This window comes from Anolis carolinensis, chromosome 3, assembly GCF_035594765.1.
Source record: "Anolis carolinensis isolate JA03-04 chromosome 3, rAnoCar3.1.pri, whole genome shotgun sequence".
NCBI lineage: Eukaryota > Metazoa > Chordata > Lepidosauria > Squamata > Dactyloidae > Anolis > Anolis carolinensis.
Genome location: NC_085843.1, coordinates 181,050,046 through 181,072,919, shown reverse-complemented (window position 1 = coordinate 181,072,919; position 22,874 = coordinate 181,050,046). Strand labels below are relative to the sequence as shown.

The 22,874-nt window shown below is 45.5% G+C and overlaps 1 long non-coding RNA gene across 1 annotated transcript in view; it reads left to right on the top strand.

Annotated features, from left to right (window-relative positions):
- LOC103279407 (uncharacterized) overlaps window positions 1–22,874 on the top strand; it is a 136,320-nt gene that overhangs the window by 10,087 nt on the left and 103,359 nt on the right. The window lies entirely within an intron of this gene.

Here is a 22,874-nt window from a genome sequence, read left to right as displayed (position 1 = left end):
TTCATCTGTGGTTAAGAGATTGGGATTTGTCCAGGGTCACCTACTCAGTTTGTGTGGCCAAGCAGGGATTTGTACCCTGGCCTCCCAGAGTTGTAGTCTGATATCCAAACCACTACATTAGCTCTCCATAAAAGGGTAGCACTATAATATTTGTTGTGCTATAACATTTTTACTGGCAGTTATGAGAAGAGCAGCTTATGGAATTTTCTACCTCATGTACCAAAATAGCATGGATAATTTTGAATACTCTGCATCTCAATACAGTGGTGGGAAGATACCATTAACAGTTTCACCCCAGGAAGGAAAATCTCTTTGACCAGACTTCCCATAAAATTTCTTAAAATCACAGAAACTGTGGAAACAGAGCTGTCTACCACTGGTTCCTTTAGCCTTGCAAAAACAAAACAAAACAATTGAACAGGAACAAAGAAAAGAAGCTGTGTCGTTGTTAGACCTTGGACTTTATATGAACATTTGTTTCTGATGACCATGTGAAAGCTTAATTAGTTAAAAACCCATGGACTCTATTGCCATGATATGTATTTCCTGTGGATAGCAAGAGGCATTTAAGTTTTCAACTCAAATGGTTTAACAGATTTTCCTGGTTAGCCTACTCATTTCATGCACAAGGTGCACTTTGTAAGTATCGTGTGGTGTTTGGAGGAGAGGATGGAGGTAAATATGGTCATCAGAAGCTTGGTGCATTAGTTGTTAAACCATTTGTGCAATTGAAAGATGCAATACAAGTCTTCAATACACACCATAAAAAATCAGAACAATGTGTGCTTGGCTGAAAACCTTTTGCTAATTCACAGTGGATAATGTTTTGATGTAACCCATTACATCATAAGGTACCTTGATGTTGAAGCTTGTGATGACCCATGGGCCTTGTAGTCCTGCTCAGGACATTGTAATTCCTGATGAAGATGAAAACTTGGGTTTTTTACCTTCCCAGTCTGAACTGGATTCCTCTCAGCCAGATCTTTCCCAGGCAGATCTGGGAACCTTGCACCTGCAAGAAAGTTGTCTCCCAGAAGTATGTCAAACAAGCCCAGAGCCTACTTCTCCCGTATTCTTGCGCCGGGAGTTTTGTAAACAACAGAGAAGTTTGGATTCAGCTTCGCGCAGGAGTGCGAGGATTGCAGCTAAGAATGTGGCCAATTAAGACTGCTTCTCGTGAGAATCTTTGGGGAGTCTCACATCTGGTCTCAGAGTTAGCTTTCGGTTCTGATTCCCAGAGAACTGCTTCGGCGGGAAAGCTAGACTCTATTTAGGTGTTTTACCCGCGTAGTAACTTCGCGGAGTCAATTCGTCAGCCTACGGAGCAAGTTGTGTCTGGACAGCGCGCTCCGGTTCAAGCCTCGCTCCTGCTCAAGCCTTGCCTTGCTATCCAGCCTTCGCCTTGCTTCCCAGCCTTTGTTTATCTACGGACTTTGCCTTGTTTCCCAGGATCAATCCTTGCCTTGTTCCACGGATTTATCAAGTTATTCCACGGACCTTGTTCTTGTTCTTAGTTACCTTGTTCCACGTTCAAGCCTTGTTTTAAGTATCAAGTTACTTCCTAGCCTCGCTCAAGTTTCATGGACTAAAGGACCTTGTCATCTCCCCTCACTTTGCTTGGCAAAGTGAGTGTTTCGGTTATTGGATTACAACTTTGGACCTTAATATTTCTTATTGGACATTGCTTTTTTGGACTAATTCTGACCTTTCCTGAAAGGTCTAATTCCGAACTATTTTCTACACTTGTTTTTATTAACTTTATATATTCCTTCAATAAAGATATTAGATAGATTCTGGCCTCTGTGTATGGTTATTGGTGCTCTGCAGCCAGGGTCGTGACAGTTTGACTCCGCCACCCTAAGCACCAATTAACCTCGGCCAGAATGTCTACCGGAGTCGTACCTGGGCCGAGCGGCCAGCCGATTACCTACACCATCGACAAGGAAGAGGTGGACCGAATCCGCGATAAGCTCAATGCACAGGATGGAGAAATAAGGGGTTTGAAGGAACGCGGAGTTCGTCTTCCGGCCATGGCGTTGCCAACCAAGTTTACTGGAGAAGCTTCTAAGGTTCATGTCTTCCGTCGCCAATGTCAAGCTTATCTGGAGGCCCGTGCTGCCGAGTTTCCCCAAGAAGACATCAAAGTGGCATGGGTTTACAGTCTTCTAGACGGGCCAGCGGCCAGCTGGGCGACGGCACTGTTCGACCAAGCCTCTCCACACCTAAGATCAGCGCAACACTTCTTGGACCACCTCAAGGAGACTTGGGGAATCGAGGACAATTTGGAGGCAGCCGGTCACAAACTCCGTCGCCTTTTCCAAGGAGACAGACCTATGTCTCAGTATATAGCCGAGTTCCGAGTGCTGGCCCACAACACCGGCTGGAACGATGTAGCCCTCAGGGGACAATTCCGGGAGGGTCTCAACATTGAAATGCTGGAAGAAATCTCCAAGGTGGATCCTCCCCAGACCCTCGAGGCACTCATTGATCAATGTTTACGGGCTGAAGTCATGATTGCCAACAGAAAACAGTGGGTTCGAGGCCAGGGCAGTAGAGCCGGGGCAAAACCCCCCGCTCCCGCCAGCGTTCAGCCACGTCCGGTGTGGAGACCCCCACCGCCAACCCCATACCCCAGAGGAGGCGAGGAGGTGCCGATGCAGTTGGGCAATGTGCGTCCCAGACTAGATGCCGCCGAGAAGGCCCGTCGTCAACGCTTAAACCTCTGCTGGTACTGCGGGAACGGGGGCCACTTCGCCAGAGAGTGCCCAGCCAAAGGGAAGCCTGCCGCCCGTCTTGCGGCGGCGTCCTCCACGGAGACGAAGGCGTCTGAGCCGACTGGCACACAGCCGGCGGGGGAAGCCAACGACCGGGTGTAGAGAGGCTCGCCAACCCGGTCAAAAAATCCATCCAAGAGCCGCCAACCGGGGTCCTGTTCCTTCTCGTGGTCACATTATGGTCAGCAAAAAGGGGACCCGTCATGATCCACGCCATGATAGACTCTGGAGCTACCAACAATTTCATCGATAGAGAGTATGCCGACTCTCTGGGATTACAATATCATGATTTCAAGAATGCCCGTGTGGTGCAAGCCATAGACGGCCGTCCCCTCAAGACGGGCCCCGTAAGTCAGTGGTCGGAACCCACCAGGATGTGGATAAGGGAACATATGGAAGAGATTTCCTTCTTTGTTACCGAGGTCCCCCATTTCCCTGTGATTTTGGGAATTCCATGGCTGACTCTCCACGACCCTAACATTTCCTGGTCCAACAGAGAACTGCAGTTTGCTTCACCGTACTGCCAAAACCATTGCCTCGTAGCCAAGGTATGCCATGCCGCAGACACCGAGCCCATCATCACCTTGCCAAGGAAGTACTCCGAGTATTGGGATGTATTCAATGAGAAAGAAGCCGAAAAATTACCCCCACATAGACCTTATGACTGTGCCATTGACTTGGTGGAGGGGGCCCCGATCCCGCGAGGGCATCTCTACTCCCTGACTGAACCAGAGCAAGAAGCTCTCAGGGAATTCCTAGAGACAAACCTTCGCAAGGGATTCATCAGACCCTCTCAATCCCCAGCCGCCTCCCCAGTGATGTTTGTGAAGAAGAAGTCAGGGGAACTACGCTTGGTGGTGGACTACAGAGCATTGAACAATATCACCAAGCGGAACAGCTATCCCCTGCCCTTAATCTCGGATCTACTGGATCGGCTTCGAGGAGCCAAGGTTTACACCAAGCTGGATCTTCGGGGGGCTTACAACTTAGTTCGCATCAGGGAAGGGGACGAGTGGAAGACCGCCTTCCAGACCAAATTCGGATTATTTGAGTCCCGAGTTATGAATTTCGGTTTATGCGGAGCCCCCGCAACGTTCCAGCATTTTGTCAATGACATTTTTCAGGACTATCTAGACAGGTTCTTGATAATCTACCTGGACGATTTTTTGGTGTTTTCCAGATCACAATCAGAACATGAGAACCACGTCAAAATGGTGTTACAACGATTGCGGGATCATGGACTTTATGCCAAGCTGGAAAAATGCGCTTTTGATCTACAAGAGGTAGATTTCCTTGGTTACCGCATCTCGCCTCTAGGGCTTTCCATGGATCCAGCCAAAGTTTCAGCAGTATTGGAATGGCGGGCGCCAACTAACAAGAAAGAGGTGCAGCGTTTCTTGGGGTTCGCGAACTACTACCGCAAGTTCATTCCAGATTTTGCCCGCTGGTCCGACCCCATCACTAGCTGCATCCGTGGAAAGCAGCCTTTCCGCTGGACTGATCAAGCAGAGAAAGGGTTCCAGCAACTAAAGAAACTATTCACCTCCCAGCCAATTCTACAACACCCAAATCCTGGAACCCCTTTTGTGGTGCAAGCGGACGCCTCTGATGTGGCAATTGGGGCTGTACTCTTACAACCGGTGGGAGATCACCTCCACCCCTGTGCCTTTTATTCTCGTCAACTAACCACACCAGAGAGGAATTACACCATTTGGGAAAAAGAACTACTGGCCATAAAGGCAGCCTTTGAAACTTGGAGACATTGTGTGATGACCCATGGGCCTTGTAGTCCTGCTCAGGACATGGTAATTCCTGATGAAGATGAAAACTTGGGTTTTTTACCTTCCCAGTCTGAACTGGATTCCTCTCAGCCAGATCTTTCCCAGGCAGATCTGGGAACCTTGCACCTGCAGGAAAGTTGTCTCCCAGAAGTATGTCAAACAAGCCCAGAGCCTACTTCTCCCGTGTTCTTGCGCCGGGAGTTTTGTAAACAACAGAGAAGTTTGGATTCAGCTTCGCGCAGGAGTGCAAGAATTGCAGCTAAGAATGTAGCCGATTAAGACTGCTTCTCGTGAGAATCTTTAGGGAGTTTAACATCTGGTCTCAGAGTTTGGCTTTCGTTTCTGATTCCCAGAGAACTGCTTCGGTGGGAAAGTTAGACTCTATGTAGGTGTTTTGCCCGCGTAGTAACTTCGCGGAGTCAATTCGTCAGCCTACGGAGCGAGTTGTGTCTGGACAGCGCGCTCCGATTGAAGCCTCGCTCCTGCTCAAGCCTTGCCTTGCTATCCAGCCTTCGCCTTGCTTCCCAGCCTTTGTTTATCTACGGACTTTGCCTTGTTTCCCAGGACCAATCCTTGCCTTGTTCCACGGATTTTACCAAGTTATTCCACGGACCTTGTTCTTGTTCCTAGTTACCTTGTTCCACGTTTTAAGCCTTGTTTCAAGTATCAAGTTATTTCCTTGCCTCGCTCAAGTTTCATGGACTAAAGGACCTTGTCATCTCCCCTCACTTTGCTTGTCAAAGTGAGTGTTTCGGTTATTGGATTACAACTTTGGACCTTAATATTTCATATTGGACATTATTTCTTTGGACTAATTTTGACCTTTCCTGAAAGGTCTGCTTCTGGACTATCTTTTACATTTGCTTTTACTAACTTTATATATTTCCTTAATAAAGATATTAGATAGAATCTGGCCTCTGCGTATGGTTATTGGTGCTCTGTAGCCTGGGTCGTGACAGTTTGACTCCGCCACCCGAAGCACCAATTAACCTCGGCCAGAATGTCTACCGGAACCGTGCCCGGTGGGCAGCCACTGAGCTACACCATCAGCAAGGACGAAGTGGATCGCATCCGCGACAGACTCAACGCCCAGGATGGAGAAATAAAGGGCTTGCGGGAGCGCGGAATCCGCCTCCCGGCCATGGCGTTGCCTACCAAGTTTACTGGAGAAGCTTCTAAGGTTCATGTTTTCCGTCGCCAATGTCAAGCTTATCTAGAGGCCCGTGATGCCGAGTTTCCCCAAGAAGACATCAAAGTGGCGTGGGTTTACAGTCTTCTAGACGGGCCAGCGGCCAATTGGGCGACGGCACTGTTCGACCAAGCCTCTCCACACCTAAGATTAGCGCAACACTTCTTGGACCACCTCAAGGAGACTTGGGGAATCGAGGACAATTTGGAGGCAGCCGGTCACAAACTCCGTCGCCTTTTCCAAGGAGACAGACCTATGTCTCAGTATATAGCCGAGTTCCGAGTGCTGGCCCACAACACCGGCTGGAACGATGTAGCCCTCAGAGGACAATTCCGGGAGGGTCTCAACATTGAAATGCTGGAAGAAATCTCCAAGGTGGATCCTCCCCAGACCCTCGAGGCACTCATTGATCAATGTTTACGGGCTGAAGTCATGATTGCCAACAGGAAACAGTGGGTTCGAGGCCAGGGCAGTAGAGCCGGGGCAAAACCCCCCGCTCCCGCCAGCGTTCAGCCACGTCCAGTGTGGAGACCCCCACCGCCAACCCCATACCCCAGAGGAGGCGAGGAGGTGCCGATGCAGTTGGGCAATGTGCGTCCCAGACTAGATGCCGCCGAGAAGGCCCGTCGTCAACGCTTAAACCTCTGTTGGTACTGCGGGAACGGGGGCCACTTCGCCAGAGAGTGCCCAGCCAAAGGGAAGCCTGCCGCCCGTCTTGCGGCGGCGTCCTCCACGGAGACGAAGGCGTCTGAGCCGACTGGCACACAGCCGGCGGGGGAAGCCAACGACCGGGTGTAGAGAGGCTCGCCAACCCGGTCAAAAAATCCATTCAAGAGCCGCCAACCGGGGTCCTGTTCCTTCTCGTGGTCACATTATGGTCAGCAAAAAGGGGACCCGTCATGATCCACGCCATGATAGACTCTGGAGCTACCAACAATTTCATTGATAGAGAGTATGCCGACTCTCTGGGATTACAATATCATGATTTCAAGAATGCCCGTGTGGTGCAAGCCATAGACGGCCGCCCCCTCAAGACGGGCCCCGTAAGTCAGTGGTCGGAACCCACCAGGATGTGGATAAGGGAACATATGGAAGAGATTTCCTTCTTTGTTACCGAGGTTCCCCATTTCCCTGTGATTTTGGGAATTCCATGGCTGACTCTCCACGACCCTAACATCTCCTGGTCCAACAGAGAACTGCAGTTTGCTTCACCGTACTGCCAAAACCATTGCCTCGTAGCCAAGGTCTGCCATGCCACGGACACCGAGCCCATCATCACCTTGCCAAAGAAGTACTCCGAGTATTGGGATGTATTCAATGAGAAAGAAGCCGAAAAATTACCCCCACATAGACCTTATGACTGTGCCATTGACTTGGTGGAGGGGGCCCCGATCCCGCGAGGGCATCTCTACTCCCTGACTGAACCAGAGCAAGAAGCTCTCAGGGAATTCATAGAGACAAACCTTCGCAAGGGATTCATCAGACCCTCTCAATCCCCAGCCGCCTCCCCAGTGATGTTTGTGAAGAAGAAGTCAGGGGAACTACGCTTGGTGGTGGACTACAGAGCATTGAACAATATCACCAAGCGGAACAGCTATCCCCTGCCCTTAATCTCGGATCTACTGGATCGGCTTCGAGGAGCCAAGGTTTACACCAAGCTGGACCTTCGGGGGGCTTACAACTTAGTTCGCATCAGGGAAGGGGACGAGTGGAAGACCGCCTTCCAGACCAAATTCGGATTATTTGAGTCCCGAGTTATGAATTTCGGTTTATGCGGAGCTCCCGCAACGTTCCAGCATTTTGTCAATGACATTTTTCAGGACTATCTAGACAGGTTCTTGATAATCTACCTGGACGATTTTTTGGTGTTTTCTAGATCACAATCAGAACATGAGAACCACGTCAAAATGGTGTTACAACGATTGCGGGATCATGGACTTTATGCCAAGCTGGAAAAATGCGCCTTTGATCTACAAGAGGTAGATTTCCTTGGTTACCGCATCTCGCCTCTAGGGCTTTCCATGGATCCAGCCAAGGTTTCAGCAGTATTGGAATGGCGGGCGCCAACTAACAAGAAAGAGGTGCAGCGTTTCTTGGGGTTCGCGAACTATTACCGCAAGTTCATTCCAGATTTTGCCCGCTGGTCCGACCCCATCACTAGCTGCATCCGTGGAAAGCAGCCTTTCCGCTGGACTGATCAAGCAGAGAAAGGGTTCCAGCAACTAAAGAAACTATTCACCTCCCAGCCAATTCTACAGCACCCAAATCCTGGAACCCCTTTTGTTGTGCAAGCGGACGCCTCAGATGTGGCAATTGGGGCTGTACTCTTACAACCGGTGGGAGATCACCTCCATCCCTGTGCCTTTTACTCTCGTCAACTAACCACACCAGAGAGGAATTACACCATTTGGGAAAAAGAACTACTGGCCATAAAGGCAGCCTTTGAAACTTGGAGACATTGGCTAGAAGGGGCCAAATTTCCCATTGAAGTCCACACTGATCATCGTAATCTAGAACATCTAAGAACTGCCCGCAAACTAAATCAGAGGCAGCAACGTTGGGCTTTATTCTTTGAACGTTTCAACTTTCAGATCCATTATGTGACCCCAGCCCAAACCAAGCAAGCAGACGCCCTGTCACGTAAACCGGAATACGCTGCAGGACGCAAGGAGACCTTTGAATCCCAACTGCTACAACCTGAGAACTTTGCCACGCTCACGGTGGGGAACACCAAATCCATTCCCATTGGTTCAACTTCCCCTACTCCAGGACCCATCTGTGCTCAAGAAATCAGGGCTAGTCAGCAAGCAGATGCCTGGGCGCAGGACCAACTTCGCCAAGGTCTGCATTTCCCCTTTTCGCTTAAAGATGGGCTGCTCTGCTATAGAAATCATGTTTATATCCCACCCGGACCGGGCAGGGAAAAAGCGCTTCGTCTGTGTCATGACTGCAAACCAGCAGGACACTTCGGACTATTTAAAACTATGCATCTGATCCTAAGGGATTTTTGGTGGCCCAAGATCCGCAAGGATGTGGAAAAATATGTCAACACCTGCCCAGTATGCCAGCGCTCCAAGATACGAAGGGAGAAGCCCTCAGGACTTTTACACCCCCTTCCTACCCCATCTCGCCCATGGGAAATAATTTCCGCGGATTTCATCACTGACCTACCACCTTCCTGTGGATTCACCACGATCTTAGTGGTGGTGGACCTATTCACCAAGTTAGCCCATTTCATTCCCTGCGAAGGCCTCCCCACGGCCAAGGAAACTGCGGATCTATTTCTTCAACATGTTTTCAGACTACATGGATTGCCCAAGAGTTTAGTCACAGACCGTGGATCTCAATTCACCTCTCGTTTTTGGAAGGCACTACAAAAACTATTGGGCATAGACTCTCGCTTATCTTCAGCTCATCATCCCCAAACAGATGGGCAAACGGAGCGCACCAATGCCACTTTGGAGCAGTATCTTCGCTGTTATGTAAACTATCAACAGGACAATTGGGCTTCTCTGTTACCACTGTCTGAGTTTGCCTACAACAATGGAGTTCAAGCTTCTACAAAAGAAACGCCGTTCTTTGCAAACTACGGCTTCCATCCACGTTTCTTCCCCCCTGTCATTGAAACTTCAGAGGTTCCCGCAGCAGAGGATTGGCTGCAGGAACTCACAGCGGAGCAACAACTTTTGCTCCAGCAACTGGACCAAGCCAAGGAGGACTATAAACGCCACGCTGACAAACATCGCCAGCCGGGCCCCGAAATCAAGGTAGGAGATCGGGTTTTCCTGTCCACTCGCTTTCTGCCCTCCCACCGCCCTTGCCGGAAGTTAGATGCCCGTTTCATTGGTCCCTATCCAGTGGTGGCGCAATTAAACCCCGTGACTTTCAAACTCCAACTTCCGCGTTCAATGCGCATTCACCCCGTGTTTCACCGTTCCCTGCTCCTTCCGGCGGATGGTGTGCGACCTGATACAGACCAACCGGCCCCCCCTCCTGTTTTGATGAATGGGGAGGAGGAGTTCGAGGTTGAGAACATTTTGGATTCTCGCTTTCACCGCCGCCGCCTACAATATCTCATTGACTGGGTGGGTTTTGGCCCTGAGGAACGCTCTTGGGAAGACGCCTCCACAGTCCATGCTCCTGATCTAACCCGTCGCTTTCATCAGACCTATCCCACCAAACCACGACCTCGCGCCTCGGGGAGAGGGCCCCAGTTTGGGAGGGGCCTTGAGGAGGGGGATAGTGTGATGACCCATGGGCCTTGTAGTCCTGCTCAGGACATTGTAATTCCTGATGAAGATGAAAACTTGGGTTTTTTACCTTCCCAGTCTGAACTGGATTCCTCTCAGCCAGATCTTTCCCAGGCAGATCTGGGAACCTTGCACCTGCAAGAAAGTTGTCTCCCAGAAGTATGTCAAACAAGCCCAGAGCCTACTTCTCCCGTATTCTTGCGCCGGGAGTTTTGTAAACAACAGAGAAGTTTGGATTCAGCTTCGCGCAGGAGTGCGAGGATTGCAGCTAAGAATGTGGCCAATTAAGACTGCTTCTCGTGAGAATCTTTGGGGAGTCTCACATCTGGTCTCAGAGTTAGCTTTCGGTTCTGATTCCCAGAGAACTGCTTCGGCGGGAAAGCTAGACTCTATTTAGGTGTTTTACCCGCGTAGTAACTTCGCGGAGTCAATTCGTCAGCCTACGAAGCAAGTTGTGTCTGGACAGCGCGCTCCGGTTCAAGCCTCGCTCCTGCTCAAGCCTTGCCTTGCTATCCAGCCTTCGCCTTGCTTCCCAGCCTTTGTTTATCTACGGACTTTGCCTTGTTTCCCAGGATCAATCCTTGCCTTGTTCCACGGATTTATCAAGTTATTCCACGGACCTTGTTCTTGTTCTTAGTTACCTTGTTCCACGTTCAAGCCTTGTTTTAAGTATCAAGTTACTTCCTAGCCTCGCTCAAGTTTCATGGACTAAAGGACCTTGTCATCTCCCCTCACTTTGCTTGGCAAAGTGAGTGTTTCGGTTATTGGATTACAACTTTGGACCTTAATATTTCTTATTGGACATTGCTTTTTTGGACTAATTCTGACCTTTCCTGAAAGGTCTAATTCCGAACTATTTTCTACACTTGTTTTTATTAACTTTATATATTCCTTCAATAAAGATATTAGATAGATTCTGGCCTCTGTGTATGGTTATTGGTGCTCTGCAGCCAGGGTCGTGACAAAGCTGCAGGAATAAGAGAAGACTTTATAGTGGAGAACTTCTAGGCATTATTTTGAAAACACTGGAAAAAGTTGTGGTGAACTACAGCTCTGAGAGCTAATAAAAGAAAATGGGCAGGAAGTGAACAGTGTCCTCATCCTGAGAAAGCAGAGGCTTTCTGTGATTGTATTGAATCATAGAGTACTGAATATCTACCTCCATCCAAACTGGCTTTGAGAGTTCCTATGGGAAAGTGTTCCTTTAAAGAAATCATTTACTGCATAGGAAAAATGCAGATTTAACTACAGGACCATAGCCTCCTGTGACTTGTAAAAGTGATGCAGCAGGTTAATAATATACATACAGTTCTCTTTCATTACACATCAAACTCACAAGTGTTTTTTGATATATATATATATATATATATATGTGTGTGTGTGTGTGTGTGTGTGTGTGTGTGTGTGTATAAAAACGAGGCAAGATTTTATCCATCTTGTTAAACCAGAAGTTGTGGGGGATGGTGGGGGTATTGTCCCAATTACACAGCCTTGTGCAGAGGTTGAACTTCTGTGTTTCATGTCAACGTAGAGAGGAAAGTTTTTAAAAGTTGCATATGGTGGATACTACTATAGTATCGGGACTTGGGTGATGTACCTTCAAATAACCATGGAACTTTAAAACTTACTGGGAAACGTGCTGTCAAAGGCTTTCATGGCCGGGATCACAGGGTTGTTGTATGTCTTTCGGGCTGTGTGGCCATGTTCCAGAAGTATTCTCTCCTGACGTTTCACCCACATCTATGGCAGGCATCCTCACAACCTCTGAGGATGCCTGCCATAGATGTGGGCAAAATGTCAGGAGAAAATACTTCTGGAACATGGCCACACAGCCCGAAAGACATACAACAATTACTGGGAAACTTTTGGCCAGCCAGACATATGACACACCCTCATATTCCATTTTGGCTCCATCCTTGCTGAGTTTCAACAGAGTTGTTACACCATATACCAGCACAGAGTTGCTCCTTTAGATGAGAAAGATTTCCAAGTGCAATATTATAACAAAGATTCTGACACATCCTAAAGCCCCGCTCCAACACATCTTGCTGCAGCACTGTATTCTCCAGAGACACAACTCATTTTGTATAAACAAAACACACCTATAGCAATGCTCTTTGTGTGCTCTAAAGAAATGATTCACCTTTGGTTTAAAATGTAGCAACAGTACACGCAGTTGGCTCATCTTGCCTTGTAGAGTGCCTTGTGTAGTTACAATTGAATTAAAATATCCCGAGCCTGGCTGCTTTCAGGAAACATTAATTATATCTCAGTAAGAGGAAATGAAAACCCCATCAATTTAGAGTTCAGCTCTTTAGTCCCAGACAAATAACATTAAGGTGACATTAACAGTTCAGACTATATATCTTTGACTAAAGAGGAAAAATCATTGCTAAAATGTTCTTTCTTGCTTTGGAGAAGAAACTATATATGCAAAGTCTGCAACATAAGATACTGTGAACACTCATAGTTGCAAAACCTAAGGTGCATTGATTTGTCTGCAAGGGCAGAGTGCTTGAAAATGCTTTGGTTACGGGAGAGACTAAGCTTATCCCTGCTGCTTCACTCAAAATCTCAATTCTCAAAATTGTTTTTCTGCCTTTTTTTTTAAAGATAATCTGATTTCTACCACATCTGAAAAGTGCATAGTTAGGTCCCAAAACATATTTTGAAGTTTGAAAATACATTTTGGGTTGTCATTGGGGTAACCAAGGACCCTTCCACACAGCCATATAACCCAGAATATCAAGGCAGAATATCCCACAATATCTGCTTTGAACTGGGTTGAGTCCATACTGCCATATATTCCTGCTCAAAGCAGATAATGTGGGATTTTATTCAGCTGTGTGGAAGGGGCCAAAGAAATATCCCAGGATTCGCCTCTGCCAAGCCTACCACTGTCAATTTAAATAACACTGATGAAAGCTTGATGAATCCAAGGCTGGAGTTAAAATTTCTGGAAGAAACATTAACAACCTTAGGTATGTAGATGATACCACTCTGATGGCTGAAAGTGAGGAAGAGCTGAGGAGCCTTATCACCAAGGTGAAAGAAGTAAGTGCAAAAGCCGGGCTGCAATTAAACATCAAGAAAACCAAGATCATGGCAACCAGACCGATTGACAACTGGCAAATAGAGCGAGAAAACGTAGAGGCAGTGACAGACTTTATATTTCTAGGCGCGAAGATCACTGCAGATGCAGACTGCAGCCAGGAAATCAGAAGACGTTTACTTCTTGGGAGGAGAGCAATGGCCAACCTTGACAAAATAGTGAAGAGCAGAGACATCACACTGGCAATGAAGGTCCACATAGTCAAAGCAATGGTATTCCCCATAGTAACCTATGGATGCGAGAGCTGGACCATAAGGAAGGCTGAGCGAAGGAAGATAGACGCTTTTGAACTCTGGTGCTGGAGGAAAATCCTGAGAGTGCCTTGGACCGCAAGAAGATCCAACCAGTCCATCCTCCAGGAAATAATGCCCGGCTGCTCACTGGAGGGAAGGATATTAGAGGCAAAGCTGGCCACATCATGAGGAGACAGAAAAACTTGGAAAAGATCACGATGCTGGGGAAAATGGAAAGGAAGAGAGGCTGACCAAGGGCGAGATGGACGGACGGTATCCTTGAAGTGACTGGGTTGACCCTGAAGGAACTGGGGGCGGCAATGGCCAATAGGGAGCTCTGGCGTGGACTGGTCCATGAGGTCACGAAGAGTCGAAAACGACTGAACGAGTGAGATGACAATGACGATGGAAGCTTTCAATTGTGAAATGAAAAGGGCAATTTGTGGAAAGCCTGTAGCTTAGAGTATGTCTACTCTACCCAGTTATAGCAGTTTGATACTACTTTAACTACCATGAATCTATCCTATGGAATCCTGGAAGTTGTAGAGGTTTTTTTTGTAATGTCTTTAGAATTTTATGCTACAGAGATCTAGTACACTCTCCAGAACTACAGTGATAGAGATCTCTAACTGGGTGGGTCATTGTTGCAGCTTCGTCTCTGTGATGCTTTCTCCATCACATGGAGAGGCCCTTGTGGAGAGGCCCATGTTGGATCCATTGGAAGCCTCCCATGTTGAGGGGGAAACGCCAGGCAACGCTTTTACCCCAGTTGGGGGCAGTTCCTCCGCTGGAACTCACACAACATTGTGTGATGTCTAGAGTGGGCTCCGTCCTCTAGACAGGGTGAATTCATCCTGTCTGATAAGGTATTGGGAAAAATTTCTCTCTCAATTAATGTCCATCTTATTTACTTAAAACAGTGCTTGGAGGCAACTAGTTACTTAAATTTGTTTCCTTTTCCTGATGATAAAGCTCACATTGTGTAACTATTGTAACTCACTGAGGAATAGCCCAACTCCTTTTATAGCACAACCGTAACTCTTTCATAATTAAGAAACAGTTATAGGGAGTAAAAGCTGGGCTGCAGTTAATCATCAAGAAAACCAAGATTATGGCAACCAGACAAATATGGCAAATAGAGCGAGAAAACGTGGAGACAGTGACAGACTTTATATTTCTAGGCGTGAAGATCACTGCAGATTCAGAGTGCAGCCAGGAAATCAGAAGACATCTATTTCTTGGGAGGAGAGCAATGACCAACCTCGATAAAATAGTGAAAAGCAGAGACATCACACTGGCAACGAAGGTCCGCATAGTGAAAGCAATGGTATTCCCCATAGTAACCTATGGATGTGAGAGCTGGACCATAAGGAAGACTGAGCTAAGGAAGATAGATGCTTTTGAACTATGGTGTTGGAGGAAAATTTGGACTGCAAGAAGATCCAACCAGTCCACCCTCCAGGAAATAATACCCGGCTGCTCACTGGAGGGAAGGAAGTTAGGGGCAAAGATAAAGTATTTTGGCCACATCATGAGAAGACAGGAAAGCCTGGAAAAGATCATGATGCTGGGGAAAATGGAAGGAAAAAGGAAGAGAGGCTGACCAAGGGCAAGATGGATGGATGGTATCCTTGAAGTGACTGGATTGAACTTGAAGGAGCTGGGCGTGACGACGGCCGACAGGGAGCTCTGGCGTGGACTGGTCCATGAGGTCACGAAGAGTCGGAAAAGCCTGAGTGAATGAAGAAGAAGAATAGGGACAAGACCCCTCACTATAAGTGAAGAAATATTATATGATTCAAATATTAGTCTGAGTTGTTGGCTTGTTCTCTGCTTTTTGTGCTGAAGAAACAGCAAAGTGGATGGTGGAAGAGTATGTTGTATATTTCAGTGGCTTCTACTAGTGATGCTTTTAAAAAAACAACACCCCTATTTTTGTTAAAGCACAAAGGAAAGGGTAGCTTAAAAATATAGCTATAGTAAAAGCTATTCAGGGCTGAGGTCTCAAACTATATAGGTGTAACTGTTTTTAATAGCAATTTCCCTTGCTCTCATTTAGTTAATTCCAACAGTTGAAATGAACTTTCAAGTCAGTGTCCTTAGTTTGTCTAAGGCCAGCCGAGGCCATAGCGCTGGCAGAATCCCGTTCTGTATTCATGAACTTTTAGGGCACAATTCTGCAGAGCAGGCTGAGCGCTGTGAACCTGTTGCAGGCTTCAGCAGATGGCATTGTTGATCTTTGTTGGGTGGATAGAGCAGTAAAGGGAAGAAAGTCTAAAGAGAAGCACTTATATACAGATTCAGCAATTACAGGGAAGGTCTCCAGCAGTTTGCTTGATAGACTATTGTATGTTTACCAAAATCAATGAGCCATTCTAATCCAACTAATTAAAACCCTCACTTTTACTGTTAGAAATGAACCAAATAATTTGGGTTTTCTGCACAATTGCAATAAACACTCGCATTGTTGCTATCATTTTCTGTCTCTTACAAAATGTCAAAGCATTTCCATTGTTCCGATCTAATGGGTGCCATCCACTTCTTCCCATCATATTCTCTTAAAATTATCTCAATTTAGCAATTGTGTCCAAAATGTTCATTAACAAAAGGCTGAGTAGCAACTGAAATCTTTTTTTTCCAGAGTATGATCTCCAAAGTCCACCTACTATTCACATCTTGTAATACCTACATAAATAATGTTGCATTTTGCATCTTTCAATAGCCTTGCATAACTTGCAACCCACCAAGTTCAACAAATGAAGTCCATCTTTTGTTTTAATATTTGGCTTAGGAAAGAAATCATCATTATCATCACCATCAATTGTGATTAAAGATTAGGCATGTATAAAATGAGACTGCATTGCTAGCCTAAATAGAAAGGAAAATCTTACTTCGGAAGAAAAAAAAAGTACTTAATTCTTATTGCCCCTGTTGGCACCATGGTTAAACCCTTGTGCTGACAGGACTGCTGACTTGAAGGTTGCCAGTTTGAATCTGGGGAGAGTGGGTGAGCTCCCTCTGTCAGCTCCAGCTCCCCATGTGGGAACAAGAGAGAAGCCTCCTATAAGGATGGTAAAAGATTGAACATCTGGACATCTTCTGGGGAATGTCCTTGCAGACTGCCAATTCTCTCACACCAGAAGCGACTTTAGTTTCTCAAGTCACTCCTGACACAAAAAAATGTGCCTATACAGTGTAGTAGTTATATACTATTTTAAGTCTTTATCAACCCATTGTGTGTTGATAAATCGCCTCCTTCTCCTCCCGTTGCCACTTGGGCTCCTCCCGTTGCTGCTTGGGCTCCCTTTGGCTTCTCCTTCCTCCCTTTCTTAGGCTGTAAATTGTATTTTTTTATGATTTATAATAGTCTTTTAGAGTTTATTAAAAAACCGCAAAACAGCGAATCTGCAAAAAGTGAACCGCAAAGTTGTGAGGGAACACTGTATTTTCATTTAAAATGATTTCTTTAGAGATGAACTCTAGAAAATGAATTCAGTGTGATTTTACCATGCCTTTACTGTCCTCCAAGAATTACTGATGATGGCTCTGAGATTACATCTGCAAATTCCTTTAGTACTGGATGCAGCTCCAGTGTTTTTCCTTTTGGGAGAAAATTGAGTTAAAGAAGTGTTAGACTGTATAGCCTCCTTTTACCCTGTTTGCATTTTACCAGCTTCTCTATACATTGACTCAGTGTTTCCTTGTTTTTCCTCTTGCTTTAAACTTAGCTATACTCCTTTTCCAATTTTAACCTCTGTTACAAGATGGAGATAATTTTGAGTTTTAGCTTTTCTGACTTTCCTGCTACGTGTGTTAACTATTTGTTTATATGTCTCTTCAATGGTTTCCTCCTTTTTTCATGTATTGCACATCTCTTTAAACCTCACCAGAAAGTGGTTTAGACACCCCTCCACTTTTCCTCCTCACTTGAGTTGTTTGAAGCTGTGCATTCAATATCTGATCTTTTTTTTAACTCCTGTGTACCATGAACTCTCTTCTCTTTGAGCATTTTGACCATGGCATCTTACGCAGTATTTCCTTAGGTTTTCTAAGAGCTGCTTTCATGAAGCCCAGAGTCTATGGCTAACTTTATTTGCTTTCCTTTTCTTCAAATCCCCTATTCTCAATGTCAATAAGAAAGAAATCAAAACAATAAAATTAAGAAGAGCTTGTATGGTGTATTGAAGTTAAATTTAAAACCAGTCCTGAGCATATGATGGAACATGTAGTTGTTGGAATGGTCCAGCATTTCTGTGTTCTCAAATAATATCCTGTGTCCAGGCTGGTTCATCAAGTGCTCTGCTATGGCTGATTTCTCTGGTTGAATTAGTCTGCAGTGCCTTTCATGTTCTTTGACTCTTGTTTGGGCACTGCGTTTGGTGGTCCCTATGTATACTTGTCCACAACTATCATGTCAGACTACACAGAGAAGCCATTGAAATCCACAAGCATGTGGACAACTTCAACAGAAAGGAAGAAACCATGAAAATGAACAAAATCTGGCTACCAGTATTAAAAAAACTCTAAAATCAAAACAGTAGATGGGAACCAACACTCTGAGGGCAGAGGACAGCTAATGACTGAACAAAGGATGTCCCCAGGCAAGAGACAAAACCTTTCCAATGCTAATTAGGGTGATTAACTGAAACATTAATGCTGGCTTCCCAGTGACAAAGGACTCTTGCCACACCCTGGACTCTACACAGATACATATTCTTTCCTTTCCTTATTCAGTTTATCCATACCCCACAACCTCTGAGGATGCCTGCCATAGATGTGGGCAAAATGTCAGGAGAGAATACTTCTGGAACATGACCACACAGCCCGAAATACATACAACAACCCTATGATCCCGGCCATGAAAGCCTTCGGCAACAAACTGGCACTTATCTTAAAAGGAAGCCTGTAAACAGAGTCAGAACTTCTTTTAGGAACAACTGTTGAATGGGACAGGGTTACAAACATCTTCAGTGGGGGACAGGGATGTGTGAACTCTGTATTGTGTCTGCTATGCTCCAGTGAAATGAAAGACAGTATCTTAGCACAGTGGCCTACACCGCTGTGCTGCAGAAAAATCCTACTGATTGAAAGGTCAGCAGTTCGAGCCCGGGCAGGGTGAACACCCGCCATCAGCCCCAGCTCAGTTGCCCACTTAGTAGGTTGAAAGCAGAAATGTGAGTAGATAAATAGGTACCACTTTTAGCAGGGAGGTAATAAAAGCACTCTTAAGGACATCAATCGGAAGGAAGCTCCTTAATATGGAAGATGAGTGACAGCAACCCCCCCCCCCCCGGGTTGCCGAAGTCAAGCACAGCCTGCAAGATGCACAAAATAAAGTAAAAAACTGTCTTTACCTCTGTTGTGTTATCTGCCCTTGTTAATTTTATAATCGACATTGAATGTTTGCCGTATGTGTGTTCTGTAAGCTGCTCTGAGTCTCCTTCGGGGTGAGAAGGGTGGGGTATAAATACTCTAAATAAATAAAATAAATACATTAGATCCAAGTAGAATTCAACTGGGAGCCCAGTTTGCTTCTTGGGGCAGCCCTGTTGGCAAGGCAAAATATGATTATTGTTACATCAACACCCACCCACATCTACCAACCACTAAACTTGTTTTAATGTTACACTGAAAGGCCAAGTGGATCAGCTGAGAGAGATCAGCTCTTCCAGCTTGTTCACATACTGCCGAGAAAGCCTTTGTTACTAATATCATGTCACCATATGGATGCTTTTTGAATTAATGTTTTCTTTTACAAAAGAAGCCATCTAAACAATCAAATGGCTGCTGAGATCTGCTGGGATCACTGACTTAGTTCAAATATACCAGTTACAGGCATCAGACATGCTGTCAGTATGAAGGAAGCTAAATAGATATGTGTGTGTATGTATGTGTGTATACATTTCAGGCACTTCCCTTCTCTCGGCACAGTATTTTGGTTGCTCTTAATTCTGAGCTTCATGTAATATGTAAACATTGTAAATTCTACCAGTTTTGAATCCCCACCTCACCAACATTAAATATATGCTTGTAAATTGGTCTCAGCATAGCCTGCTATCTTATTCTGGAGATTCGGGTGTTGATAGAGTAATTTCTGATCTTTTCCACTGCATCAATAGGCATTCACATAAATTCATGTGGCAGTTTAGAGCCAATTAAAATTTATAAGCCACAAGGAGTGAGTGAAATTCTGAGGATTAATTTACTCACTGGAGTATTAATCTGTGTAATGTAGTAGGTTATCCTCCAGTAATCTTGGCTATACAGAGATGAGGAGATACATTTCCTTGCATGTTTTACTGTAAATGCAGTAATTAGTCCCACTGGGCCAGCGAGCTCGAACGGCTACAGCGGGTGCTACTGGCACATCCTCGGCGTGAACTTTGGGAGGAAGATGGAGGGGGAAAGAACCAAATCAGCAACTTGGAACCAACTCATATTTGTCTGGGGGAAGCCTGTTGGCCCTGCTTTCCCTGCTGTGATTTTGAAATTAGGTGGGAGGATTATATATATCTCTAGATCTGTAGACACACATATTTACATATATACATACATATATATCTCCATGTTATGATGATTGCCATGTCTGTCTGTTTTCAGTTTGCCCCCTCTCCACTACCTCAGGGCAAGAGAAATGTCAAACACCCCTATGAGACAGATTGCAGCCACGGGGACTCATTATTGCTCAGGATTTCCCAATCAACACTCTCTGAGCGAACAATGTTGAACTAATCAACTATAAAATCACTCTTTGACGAAGCACTTACCCACTACTCTCAGCAGTGCTAGGAAGGCCAGCTCAAACCCTAGCACCTTCAATGTGCCACTCATTGCTGTCTGAAGGACTTCTTCTCTTTAAGTGACTAACTACTCATTTGCTCCTGCCCTCCTTGAATGATGGTACTTCTCTGGATGAATCTCTGCTCCAAAGCTGCCTCTTTTGTGTATCTGTAGGGCCACAGAGCTGGAGGAAGCATGTAAGCCATTGAACCAAACTCCCTGTGCAATGCAGGAAATCTGACCTAGAATCTTCTCAGCTGTTTAGACTCATCATGAAGATAACTGGTGAGGTATAAACCACCACTCTAAGTAACTTACTCCGGTGTCAAACATACTCAATTGGGTGAGTGTGTATATAAATATACACCCTATGTTTCTGCCCCACTTTATCTCACCCCGAAGGGTACTCAGAGCATCTTACAGTTTGGCAATCATTCAATGCCACATTACAATACAAAACATGGAGCCCCCAGATGGCGTAGTGGACTAAGTGACTGGAAGGTTGGGTTGCTGACCTGAAAGTTGCCAGGTTCGAATCCCACCTGGGGAGAGTGCGGATGAGCTCCCTCTATCAGCTCCAGCTCCATGCGGGGACATGAGAGAAGCCTCCCACAAGGATGGTAAAACATCAAAACATCCGGGCGTCCCCTGGGCAACGTCCTTGCAGATGGCCAATTCTCTCACTCCAGAAGCAACTTCGGTTGCTCCTGACACGAAAAAAAAAATACAAAACATATACATACTGCACATTGAGCATTAAAATCAAAATAAACATATACAGTAGAGTCTCACTTATCCAACACTCGCTTATCCAACGTTCTGGATTATCCAACGCATTTTTGTAGTCAATGTTTTCAGTATATCATAATATTTTGGTGCTAAATTCATAAATACAGTAATTACTACGTAGCATTACTGTATATTGAACTACTTTTTCTGTCAAATTTGTTGTATAACATGATGTTTTGGTGCTTAATTTGTAAAATCATAACCTAATTTGATGTTTAATAGGGTTTTCCTTAATCCCTTCTTATTATCCAACATATTCGCTTATCCAACATTCTGCCGGCCAGTTTATGTTTGATAGGTGAGACTCTACTGTAGTTTAAATTTTAGAACAAGCTTTCATGCACTTCTTCAGATGCATTACAGGATAATATTAAAGCATCACTTTGAAAAGCATATCTATACAGCTGTTGGAGTGGGATAAAATATAATAGGATTTAGAACTGTCAAATCAAGACCCTTGGCCTCAAACCCATAGAAAAAAAAATCAGGGCCTTCACTGGGCTTGTGTTTTTGGAGTAAACCGTGACCTGTTTTGTGTCATGGTTTTTTGGTGGGGGGCTCCGAATTTTTTTTTTGGGAGCCTCCTGAAATCAGGAGGGCAGATATCTGTTTTCACCCTGGGGTGCCAAAAGATCAATTTTTTATCTGCCCATTATGGGAGGGGGAAACGACTTCCCAGGCTCCCGTTCCTGTCATTTTAGGCAAAGCTCTTCTCTAGAGCCCTGGTGGCGAAGTGTGTTAAAGCACTGAGCTGCTGAACTGGCAGACCGAAAGGTCCCAGGTTCAGATCCTGGGAGCGGCTTGAGCGCCCGCTGTTAGCTCCAGCTTCTGCCAACCTAGCATTTTGAAAACATGCAAATGTGAGTAGATCAATAGGTACCGCTCCGGCGGGAAGGTAACGGTGCTCCATGCAGTCATGCCGGCCACATGACCTTGGAGGTGTCTACGGACAACGCTGGCTCTTTGTCTTAGAAATGGAGATGAGCACCCCCAGAGTCAGACATGACTGGACTTAACGTCAGGGGAAACCTTTACCTTTACCTTTTTACTCTTCTCTAGAGGAGAGGCGCTCAGTTGCAGGCATATGCACACTTTCAGGGCCTGCATGCCACAAACACTTTCCAAGGCAAGGATGCTGCTCACAAAAAGCCGGCGAGGAGCCGGGATTGGCTCCCACTTGTTTTCGTGTCAAGCTGATTTTCATACCAAGAGAAGGCTTGCTGTTACGTTCTCCTGAAGGTAACGAAATAACAGATGTAATGAAGGAAAACGGGTTCTGCGCACAACTCTAGTCTTCACCATTCAGACTTCTTGCTTCACCCCCTTCTTCTCCATGGTGTCCGTTGAAGTAGATCACTGCAGCCAACTTTGTGAAAAGCAATAATAATGTTAAACTATTGGTTTCTCTTCATTTCACCTTTGGACTTGTGGAAGCTGTTTCCTCAGGAACACTAGAGAGAGAAGGGGAGAGAGAGAACACATAAAAGGAACAGTATTGGCCAAAAAAGAGAAAGAAAACCAGCTACATTTGTTCCCTGTTCTCTGATTTTAACACAAAAATATTGTACATTTTCTATGAGAAAAGGAAAGGTCTCTTCCTTATAAAATCCATAGGTGGCCACAGGTTGGCAAAAGAGTTTTCCGGTTATTATCTAGCTTTATTGCCATTATCTATCATGTCTCCTGCATTGGGGATGTGTGCACAAAGGGCAGAGCTTGCCAAGTTGCCTTCATTATCTAGATGACATAGGCATTAGCCCTGTCGCCACTATTCTTTAATAATGAGTGTTCTTCATCTGATACGGCCACTCCTTTGTGAACCTCTTTCAGCCACAGAAATAATGCAGTGGCCCAGCAAATAACAGCAAAACATGAAAATTGAGGATTCTCTCAAGCTCTAATATTAATCAATATGTGATTGTGTGGGACTATTCCATTTTATTTCCGAAAATATGGAAAAGACCAA